This window comes from Cervus canadensis, chromosome 11, assembly GCF_019320065.1.
Source record: "Cervus canadensis isolate Bull #8, Minnesota chromosome 11, ASM1932006v1, whole genome shotgun sequence".
Classification (NCBI taxonomy): domain Eukaryota; kingdom Metazoa; phylum Chordata; class Mammalia; order Artiodactyla; family Cervidae; genus Cervus; species Cervus canadensis.
The window spans coordinates 33,391,754-33,402,634 of NC_057396.1; the positions used below are offsets into that span (position 1 = coordinate 33,391,754).

The 10,881-nt window shown below is 49.6% G+C and overlaps 1 non-coding gene across 1 annotated transcript; it reads left to right on the forward strand.

The window, feature by feature from the left end:
- Positions 1 to 9,888: 9,888 nt before the first annotated feature.
- Positions 9,889 to 9,960, forward strand: TRNAH-GUG. The gene has a single exon. It is a non-coding gene; the product is annotated as a tRNA-His (tRNA).
- Positions 9,961 to 10,881: the final 921 nt, after the last annotated feature.

The window sequence follows — 10,881 nt, forward strand, 5'->3', positions numbered from 1 at the left end:
CTCCTCTGACCATGAAATTTTCTAGGCAATAGAGTCAGTTGCCATTCCCTTTTCCAGGGGATCTTTCCGACCCAGGGACCAAACCCAGGTCTCCAGCATTGCAGGCAGATTCTTCACCATCTGAGCCATTAGAGAAGTCCATGATGACTTGGGTGGGCCCTAAATCCAGTGACAACTGCCCTTGTAAGACACAGAGGAAGCAGCAGGAGAAAAGAAGGCATATGAAGAAGAGGCAGAGACTGGAGAGATGTGGCCACAAGCTAAGGGACACCTGGACCCACCATTGGCCAGAAAAGGCGAGGAGTGATCCTCTCTTAGAGGCTTTGGAGGGAGCAGGGCCCAGCTGGCACTTTGATTTTGGACATCTGGTCTCCAAAACCATGAGGGGATAACTTTCTGTTGTTCTAAGCTCTCTAGTAGATGGTAACAGAGTGCCATCTGGGCAGCCCTAGGAAATGGCCACACTGGCACTGGGGGCAGAGAGATGGCTTGGCCCCTCCCCCTCACTCCCGATATGGGACAGCTGGCCATCTCACTGGGGCCTAGATCAGAACCACTTTTCTCTGGAGGTGCTGTCTCCCCAGGCTCAGGCATGGGGGCAGGAAGCCTCTCAGCAACCTGGATGTCATTGTTCACAGCATGTTGCTGAATCACATAAAAGTAAGAGAAAATGAGCATGACCCTCAGACCAAACCATGGAGACATGGCGGCTAGAGTGTCTGATTAAAGACCGGTGATTTTTCTCCGCAACTGGCGTAATTCCCCGTGTTGTGATCTCTTGGTGTCCAAAAGGGAACATCAGAGAATTGCCAACTGTTTTTGAAGGGTTTTCAGGAGCCACCAGCATTCCTCAGCATCATTCTAACCAAGGAGATATTCAGTTGCTGTCCAGCTGCCTCAGAGTCAGAGCAGACAGGACACCTCCTGGGGTACCTCTTTTGAAAGTGCTTCTCTGCAGGGGACACACACCTGCCTGCCCCCATACATACTTTCACTCTCATTTCACAGATGGAGAAATTGAGTCTTGGCAACTTCCTAGGGTCACATGCATTGCTGTTGTTTAGTTGCTCAGTTGTGTCCAACTCTTTGCGACGCTATGGACTGTAGCCCACCAGGCTCCTCTGTCCTTGGGGTTCTCCAGGCAAGAATACTGGAGCTGGTTGCCATTTCCTTCTCCAGGGGATCTACCCGACCCAGGGATGAAACCCGAGTGCCCTGCATTGCAGGCAGATTCTTTACAGCTGAGACACCAGGGAAACCCAGGATCACATGTATAGTATGTGCTCAACTCAGTCTTTTGAGAGATTAGGGAACCTCAACTCCCTGCCTTGGCTGTGAGAGGAATCAAGCGTAGGACACTAGTGTATGTGGTTGTCACTACAAACACTGCTCAGGAGCCCCATTGTTGATGAACAAGCCCTGTTGTAATTACTCACCCAGGGCTTAGCTGTGGTCCCTAGAAAACCAGGTAGGTTAACCAAGGTGTGGTTACACCTCTCTACACCTCTATAGATGTATACTTTTGGGGTGGAATTTTGATCAGAACATTTCCTGAGTTTTGGTCTCCTGGGTCCACTCGCAAAGAAGCGTTCTGCCTGATGTGGATGATGCATCTAAAACCTCTTGGCTCTTTCAAGGTAACCTTGGACATACTACATATCAATACACTTCAGAATACAAATGTAATTAGTTAGGGGTATTGGGAACATAAGGATTGTATTTAAGCTTGAATTCTGGCTGGCGAATCTCCCTCCTTCCAGCTGGGGTGTTGGGTTTGCTACACACAAAGAAAAGGAACGATGGCTACTTCATTGTGAGCTGGGCCATGCCTGATGCCCCCCTGCAGAGGCCTGGTGAGGTAGGGGTGGGGCATTGGTGCAACCTCCCTCCAGCTGAGCTCACACCTGAACCTCGTCACTGGCCAGGCACCCCATCTAAGTGTGGGGGTCTGACAGAAGAGTGCTACGTGGAGGAGTCCTCCTCAAGCTGTTACCCTTCTGCAACGAAGTGAGCATCGTATGGAGAATGTAAATCAACACCCTGCTTTCTTCATCAAGACAGCCTTGCTGGGAAAAACGTCAGGCGAGCGAAACGGTGCGCTTGGTGACACTGTGCTTACGTTGGGTCGCAGGTCCTAATCTCCTTGCCGACCAGTGTAAACCAGTTCAGAGACTGACACTGGTCCAAGGACCACATGTTAGCAGCCCTGCTGTAGCACATGCAAGAAACGCAGAGAGAAGAGTTGCAGGGCCTGCCATCAAGAGAGGCAGTCATGGGTTCCCCAACCAACTCTGCCAAGAAACCACAGGAAGCGGGGACGGGGTTGCAGGGGGTAGGGGGGGCCCATGTGCGTCAGGTCTCTCCAGGGAGTGATCCTGCTGATCAGGAAACACAGCCCATCTAGCAGATTAGAAGATGTCCCATTGGCAACAGGGAGTGAGGAAAAGGCTGGCTGGAGGGTTGGAGAGAGGGATGTAGGCTTTCCCTTCCTCCACAAATATTTCTTTCATTTGTGCAATAAAGCCTTAGCAACAACAGCAAATGAATTTCTGGCAATAGTACTGTCACACTTACATGTTCTTACTTTTTACAGCTCTTGATAAATTTAACAGTGGAAGGCCTGTAGTCATCTTCCAGCCTTCCTGGAAAATGTGAAGATTTGTTTCCAGGGCCATGGGACACAGATTTCTGGATTGGCAAGGTCCCTGTGAGGGCTGAGATGCACAAACTTACTTAAACCAATTCTTTCACTGGTCAGAACCTTACTATTAATTGACCAGAGGCCTGGGGACCCAAGAGGCCAGAGAGAGGCCTGGGCTGGAGGTGGGCAGGGTACGAGGTGGGGAGGCAGGGAGCTCCCCCTGCCACTGACCAGAGTGGTCAGACTTTAAGGGGTTGGGGTGCATGAGCTTGTGTCCTGAGAACATACAGTGATACTCTTGGGGTCTGAGGTCCTATTATACCGACAGGCCCTGCTGTGAGGTGGCCAAGAGCGAGAAGACAGAGAGGTCCTGGGGTTGCCTTGCGCTCTCACCTGTTTGCACGCGCGAGCTGGTCTTGAAAGGGTCCCAGAGAGGATGCAAGTTGCCAACTGGCTGAGGAATGAGCCTGAGTGCTCAAGGAAGCCTCAGAGGGAGGTGGCCGGGACTGGGCTCTGCCCGGCAGCGCTTGGCTGCCCAAGGAGCTCAGTTAAACAGATTCTAATTCAGCACTTACCTCCCGGGTGCCTCTTTTGTGATGGGCTCTGCGGGGGACACAGAGCTGAGTGGCGCACACCGCCTAAAGCCATACTAATGAGAGCTAATACGGAGTGTTTACCACATGCAGCGCTTCTGCCCCAAGCAGGATGCTCATTACCTAGTTTAAGTCTCGGGGCACTCCTCAGAGGAGGTGCTGTATTATCCCCTTTGGATAATTCTGGAAACTGTCAGTTTCAACAGCTGAGACTTGGTGACCTGCCTGAGGTCCCCAGCTGGTGAGGATGGACCTGGGATTTGACCTCTATGGTCAGGCTCTAGATCAGTGGTTTTGATCTTGGTGGCCCCTTTTTGTCACCTGGAGAGCTTTTAAAACATAACCATTTCTAGATCTCTCCCTAAACCAATAAATTCAGACTCTCTGAGTGTGAGATCGGGCATTGATGTTTAATAACTTCACCCCCGGGCTGTACGTCTTTTGCCAGGATTGAAAACAGTGTTTCCAGAGCCTGTAGATTTAACCACTGTGAGGCCCTGCCCCGGCCGCGCCCATCTCTGTGCATCATGAGGACCCCTGAGCTTTTGCTTTTTCCCACTGGACCATGATGGCCCCAGACAGTGACTTGCACAGAGGTCTCTGATACAGGGAGGCCCATCACAGTGTCATAAGAGAGGTCCCCTTCCAGTAGGGAAGAATCAGTAACAGCTTCATGTTGAAGGCAAGAGATTTTGGAGAAGGGTCCGAGGTTGAAAAAGATGCTGGGAACTTAACAATGGCCTCAAGCTTTGTTTATTCATATGAACTCAATTCCCTAGGTACTGGGGAGCCATGGAGGGTTTTTGAGCATGGTAGTGACCCCATCAGAAAACCATCTACTTGCTGAAGCCCCTGCAGTTCTTGCTATACCCTCTTGCTCCAGGGGGAAGCTGGGAAATGGAATTGGCTGAGAAATTTTTTGGAAAAATTAGTGTGTAAATCACATACCAGGAAAAACCATCCTCTTGTTTCTGCCCACTTCCCTGTCCACACTAGTAATGCCAGTCTCCCAGCCACACTCCTCCTGGCCTCTGTCCCCATAGTTTATTCTGCCTGAAACTCCCTTTCCTGTTTATAGGCCATGTAAATACATTTACATTTATACTTCAAAACCTGCTCCCCAAGTTTAGGAACCCTCCCAGGATAGACTTAACCCTTTCCTCCTCAGCCCTCCTAGACCATGGACATAGTTCAAGGGGCCATGCAAGTTACCTAACCATTGTAATTGTCCACCTATCTGGGTCCCCGCTAGACTGTGAGCGCCTTACTCGGAGTACTCAGTCTGTAATAGGTGCTAAAATCCCGATTAGGTCGAATTTATCTCCAAGGACAGGAGTTTTGAAAAAGCAGAATTTTAGGAAACACCCCAAAACCTCATCTGTAAACTCCTCTTGGAACATCTCTTTCCTCCCTGTCTGCCACACTCAGCAATTTTCCTTATTATCCTCACTGCCTGGGACGAAAGGATTGATTTAGAAGGTTTCTTTTGAAAGACAGAAGGATTACCTTTGATTTTGGTATCAATAGCTTCCTGACAGCCACACACCACTGAGCCCAGTCTAGCTTGTCAGATTAGCTTTACCAGGTCCTGGGAAAAAAGTGACATAGATGTGATGAGTCGTTTTATTGTTTTGTTTGTTTAATTGAAGTATAGTTGGTTTATGATGTATCATTTTCTGCTGTAGAGCAAAGTGAATCAGCTATATGTATACGTACATCCCCTCTTTTTGGATTTCCTTCCTGTTTAGGTCGCCGCAGAGCACTGAGTCGAGTTTTCTGAGTTATGCAATCATTTCTCATTATCTATTTAATACACAGTGTCAATTAGTGTGTATGTGTCAATCCTAATCTTCCAATTCATCCCACCCCACCCGCCTTCCCCTCCGTGTCCACATGTTTACATCTGTGTCTGTCTTTCTGTTTTGCAAGTGAGATCACCTGCGCCATTTTTCTAGATTCTGCAAACATGCATTAATACACTATATTCGCTTTCCTGACTGACTTCCCGCTGTGTGGCGGTCTCTAGGTCCATCCACGTCTTAACCAATGACTCAGTAAGTTTTGAAGGGAGGGGAGAGGGCTAGGCCAGGGTGCAGATGGATGGGGGTGCTTGTCACTGCAGCCGGTGGAGCCTCGTGGGTGGGTTTATGGGGCTGCCAAATGGCCAGAGGGAGGCCATCGACTGTCTGAGTGTAGATGAATAGAGGAGAGACGGGGGCTTTAGGACGAACAAGAGCCCTCCGGCAGAAAGGGGAGGGGAGCCTTGGGGACTCATGAGCTAGCATTGTTCAAATAGGTCGGGACCTTAATGCAGTATAGAGTGTGTGCCCCTAAGCACGTGTACAAGTGAGAGCAACCAGCTCTCCCCCACAGGCTCTGAGCAGACCCAGGCTCCCAGGGCCAGCCAAAGAAGGGATTACTTTCTGGTTTAGTAGATTAAATGCTGAGGTTTCTGTGAATTAAACCCCAAAGCAGCTTTGGAATGTTTTCACTATCTCCACTGAGAAAATGAGATCTTTTTCATCTGGTAACACAGGGATAATAATACCCAGATCCCTGGGCTAGAGTGAGGATTAAATGAGATCCTGTACGTCAAAGCCCCGGCCTGTGCCTGGGACACAGCGAGGCCCCAGTAAATGGTGCTTCTCAAGTGAACCAGGACTCCGGGCGCTGGCTAGAGGCAGGCCTGAAACGAGAGCTTTATTCCTTAAAGCAGCAGCAGTGCCTGCCCTTTTCCTTGGTGTCTTGCAGCTTTTGAGCTTCATGGTTCTGGGGCAGCTCAGGCTCAGGGCCAAACGTGGGTTCCTTCCCAGTCTGTCTGCATCCTGGTGTAAGACCTGCAGCAAGTTCTGTAATGTCTCTGAGCCCCAGTTGCCTCGTAACAATATGACTTATCTTCTGGGGTTGTTGAAGGATTTGATGATCTCATCTGCCCCTTACTCAGCTCCCAGCCTCCACCCTCGACCCCCTCCAGACTGTTCTCCAAAGAGTGGCCAGATAAACCCTATAAAACTGAAATTGGAACTTGTTTTCTTGAGCACACATCTCAGTGTTTAGGATAAAATCTGAAGTCCCCACCGTGGACTGGCAGGCCCTATGCAATCTGCCATCTGCCTCCTTGCATCCCCAGTTAGGGTCTGCTCCTGCACGTGGCCAGCAGCAACCTTCCTCCCTCTCCCTAAACAGAGCAGGCTCCTGCCCCATGGAACCTGTGCTTGTGTTCCCTCTGCCTGCATGCCTTGCCCGTATGCGTGCATGCTAAGTTGCATCCGTTGTGTTTGATTCTTTGAGACCCTTTGGACTATAGCCCAAAGGCTATATTCTCTATATATTCAAGGTCATTTCACTCCATCGCTAACAATTCTGAATGCTCACCATGGTGTAGGAATGATTTTTCACAGGCGCTTCTGTATTCACGGGATTCTCCAGGCAAGAAGACTGGAATGGGTTGCCATTTCCTCCTCCAGGAGATCTTCCCGACCCGGGGATCAAACCCACATCTATTATGCCTCCTGCATTGGCAGGCAGGTTCTTTACCACTAGCGCCACCTGGGAAGCCCTCAGAAAACAGAGCGAAGCTTGTCTCCACCGTTGATTAAACTCGGCTGAAATCTCTCTGTCACCTCCTGCTAGAGACAACTCCTAATTCTCTCTCTTAAGCAGCATTTTGAGGCTTTCTCAATTCCCCTGTGTGCATGTGCATGTGTGTGTGCAAATCCCCTGTGACTCAGTCAGTCACATCCGAGTCTTTGTGACCCCATGGACTGTAGCCCACTAGGCTCCTCTGTCCATGAATTTTCCAGGCAAGAATATCGGAATGGGTTGCCATTTCCTTCTCAGGGGATCTTTCTGACTTAGGGACTGAATGCGCATCTCCTGCATTGCAGGCAGTTTCTTTATAACTGCATCATCTGGGAAGCCCCCTCAATTCCCTTACCCTGATGTATTTTCCCCAAGTCACTGAGCATCGGCTGACACTATCATGTACATTTATCTGTTGTTGTCTCCCTTGTTAGAATGTAAGCTTCAGGAGAGCAGAGACTTTGTTGAGCTCACTGCTGTAGGCCCAGCAAGAAATAACTCTTTGCTCAATATCAGTTTCATGAAGGAATAGATGAATGAGTCAGCGCCTGTGAAAGATCATTCCTACCCCACGGTGAGCATTCAGAATTGTTAGCGATGGAGTGAAATGACCTGGAGTGTCTAACCCTAAGACCCAGTTCTTGCTGACTGTCAACTTACTGTGCAACCTCAATCAATTAACTTACCTCCTTTGGAACCCTGGGCAAGAGAGGATGCCCGCTCCTGTCTTAGCTGATAGGGATCGGGGGTCGTGGAAGGGTCAAGTTGATAAGGAGACAGTTTGCCAAGCAAAGGAAGCCCAGGAATAATAAAGTGGAGGCCATTTTCTTTAAAAAAAAAGCCAGTGTCTCTGATTTTTCAATATGCTGCCAGCTGGGCCATGTCAGATGGTTATGTGAAAGGGAAAATGCCTTTGACTGAAACGGTGATGTTTTACCCAGGCCACTTGGTTCTGCTTTCAAATAATTTCTTCAGGGCTCCCAAGTGCCTCCTCTTTCTTACTCATTAGCAGTCTACAGAACTTAAAGGGAGACTCTAATTAGGGAGAACTTTCATATCATTTACTAGGGGAAGATTGAGGGAGGGGGCTGCCTTATGGGCCAGAGAGAACCTTCTGAATCTGCAGAAAGGCCCTTTGGCTCCAGGCCTCTGACTTGACCTCAGGAACTAAAATGAAAGCCACAGGTCAGGAGGATGCATCTGCCATTTGGAGTAAGCAATTGTTATTGTAAAAATACATACATTCTGAAAAAGTACACAGGTCTGGGACATCTGGGGTGCCTGGGGATGGGTCTAACTCTGGCTTGTCAAAGAAGTGCAATTATTGACTCTGCTGTTAATGAGGAATGTGGAGTTTACAGGCTCAGGGCAAAGGAAAGGCGATGAGGACAGCCTGAACTGGCAGAGAAGATTCCAGGGACTGTGCTGCCGAATCCTAGCTCTGAGACTCCATCAGGAAGCGGGCAGGCCCTCTCCCAGTTCCGCTGGAAATTGGTGGAGGTGAAAAATGTTTAGATTCTTGTGCTGATATTAGCTCAGTGTGTGTCAGCAGTGGTGGAAGGTTGCCTGGAGGGCTGATGTCTTGGGGTCCTACCAATGTAGGTAGAGTGTGCTGAATCAGGGAGATGATAGTCCTGCCATCCTCCATATTGATCATCTCCAAAGATATCAGGGTGTTTGCCTGTGGTCCCCAAATTGATAAGGAACATAGACATAACTGGTTAAGCAACAGAACTAAAAAGGTAGCGGAATCTTTGTGACAAGGACATCTGTTAGCCAAGTAGCTATGAGCGTGACCTTGGAATTAAAGGGATCTAAGTGGGAATCCTGGTTCTATATTGCTGATTGTGTGGCCTTGAGCAGAAATTTTCCTCTTTGTGAGCCTTATCTTCTTCCTTATCTGTTAAAGAGAATGATCGTGTGTTCTATCTCATAGGAGTTTTTCAAGGGTCAATTTGACTAAAATTACATAAAATGTTTAGCATGTAGCATGCACTCAACAAATAGCAACAGTTATGATTATGCTTACTCTGAGAGAAGGCAGGCATCCTTGAAGTATTAAGCACAAGAATTCTGGAAGGGATTCTCATCTGGGAAGGCAATGTGCTAAATGGCCCGGGAGCTTTGGGTAGGGCCAGGGAGGCGAGTCCTGGTGTTCTGGGGCAGCAGCTCTCTCCGGCAGCTCTGCTTCCCCTCCCTGCCCTTCTGCCTCTGCCAGGGTGCTGCTCATGTGATGCTTGTGGGTGATGTTTGTCCTGTGGCTGGGGAGGCAATGGCTGTTCTTAGATGTGGTCCCTGAAAGCCTTCCTAGAATCCTTTTCACTATGTTGGGCCAGGATGTGGGAAGCAGTGGCTCAGAGGGTGTTTAGGAAAACTTGGATGATGCCAACCCTGAATAAGATCACCTGGGGGCTGACGACTTCAATCCCAGATGCAAAGGACTCTGGGTTTTAATCTTTCCCATGTCTCATTTGGTCTGATTTTGACCACCAGCCTGGCTGAGGCAGCTCTACCTGGGGCCACTGGGATCTTAAAAGAGGTGTGCTCCTGGGACCCACCTGCAGCTGTTAGCATGAGACCGACCCTAGAGAGGAAATGGGCTTTGGTTTCAGCTAAAGCAGTGATGGGAATGCGATAGGTCAGGTCTTGCAGGTCTGAAACCCCTGAGTGATCATCCTATTCTTGCATGGGCACTACCCCCATGGCATTCCATGTGGAGTTGGCGTCAGCAGCCCCAGGTTAACATATCCTGGTTTGGCACCACCCACGTCATTCACAATCACCTGGGTCCTAGGCCCAGGGATCAGTGATGGAAGGTGGTCAGGAAAGGGGCCTCTGTGTCTGGTATCAGACTCGTATTATCTCATCCTTTATGACAGACCTATTCTCATCTCCATTTGACTGGTGAAGAAAATGCAGCTCAGAAAAGTTAAGCAAACTGCCCAAGGTGACACAGGTAGGGAATGATGAAACAGATTTTTGCGCCTGAGTCTGTGACTTCAAGGTCTGTACTCCATCCATTGAGACTTGTTTTAAAGGAGACTGGTGATGGGGAGAGGGAGAGAGGGGACTTCCCTGGTGGCTCAGATGGTAAAGAATCTGCCTGTGATGCAGAAGACCCAGGTTCGATCCCTGGCTTGGGAAGATCCCATGGAGAAGGAAATGGCAACCCACTTCAGTATTCTTGCCTGGATGATTACATCCATGGGGTGGCGACTAACACTTTCACTTTGTGATTTCAAGGTCTGTGCTCCCTCCATCGAGACTTGTTTTAAAGGAGACTGGTAATGGGGAGAGGGAGAGAGGGTGAACATCTGCCCCAGGGTCATAGTTTGAGAAGAAGGACAGGAGAGCCCCCTTGAGAATGAGAACTGAGGTCAGTGAGTGAGTGTCTGGGATGGTTCCTGCCCAGCCCCTCCCTAAGTAAAGGGTGGTAAGGAAGACAGGGCCTGGCTTCCTTTTAAAGGAGGCCCCTCTGGGGAGTCAGCTGTGGGAAGAGCGTGCGGAGGGGCAGAGTGGCCACCTCCTACCATCGTGCTGGTTCTGCTGTGGTGAGAAAGCCCCCGATTGTTTGGCTGTGGCAGCACAGACGGGACAGACTGGGAGCTGGGGGGAGACATTGTCACCCGCTCTCCCCTGACTTTGTCTGTGGCCTTCCGCCTGCCACTCACACCACCTCCACGGGTCTGTCTAGTTCTGATGTTCTACGCCAGGGCCCCCCTAAACTTGAGAGTGCCTGAAAGTCATCTGGGGGGCTTGTTAAAACTTAAGTTCTGTTTCATGGAGCTCCCAGAAGAGGCTGGTGCTGTCACCCAGGGACCACACTCTGACTAACCCATTCTCGTCCTCTGGACTCTGAGGCCCACTGTGTAGACAGCACCAGAATCGAGGTATTTTTTCCCCCTGTGTAGACCCCGAGTGTTAATAGATGAACTTGTGCCAAATGACATGTCTCTCTGGCCTCTCAAAGCTTCTTTCAGGACGTCTTCCCTGATCTGCTTCTATCGTCAGCTCCTTTAGGTGCAAAGTGGTTAGGAATATGAACCCTGGAGCCAGATGTTTTGG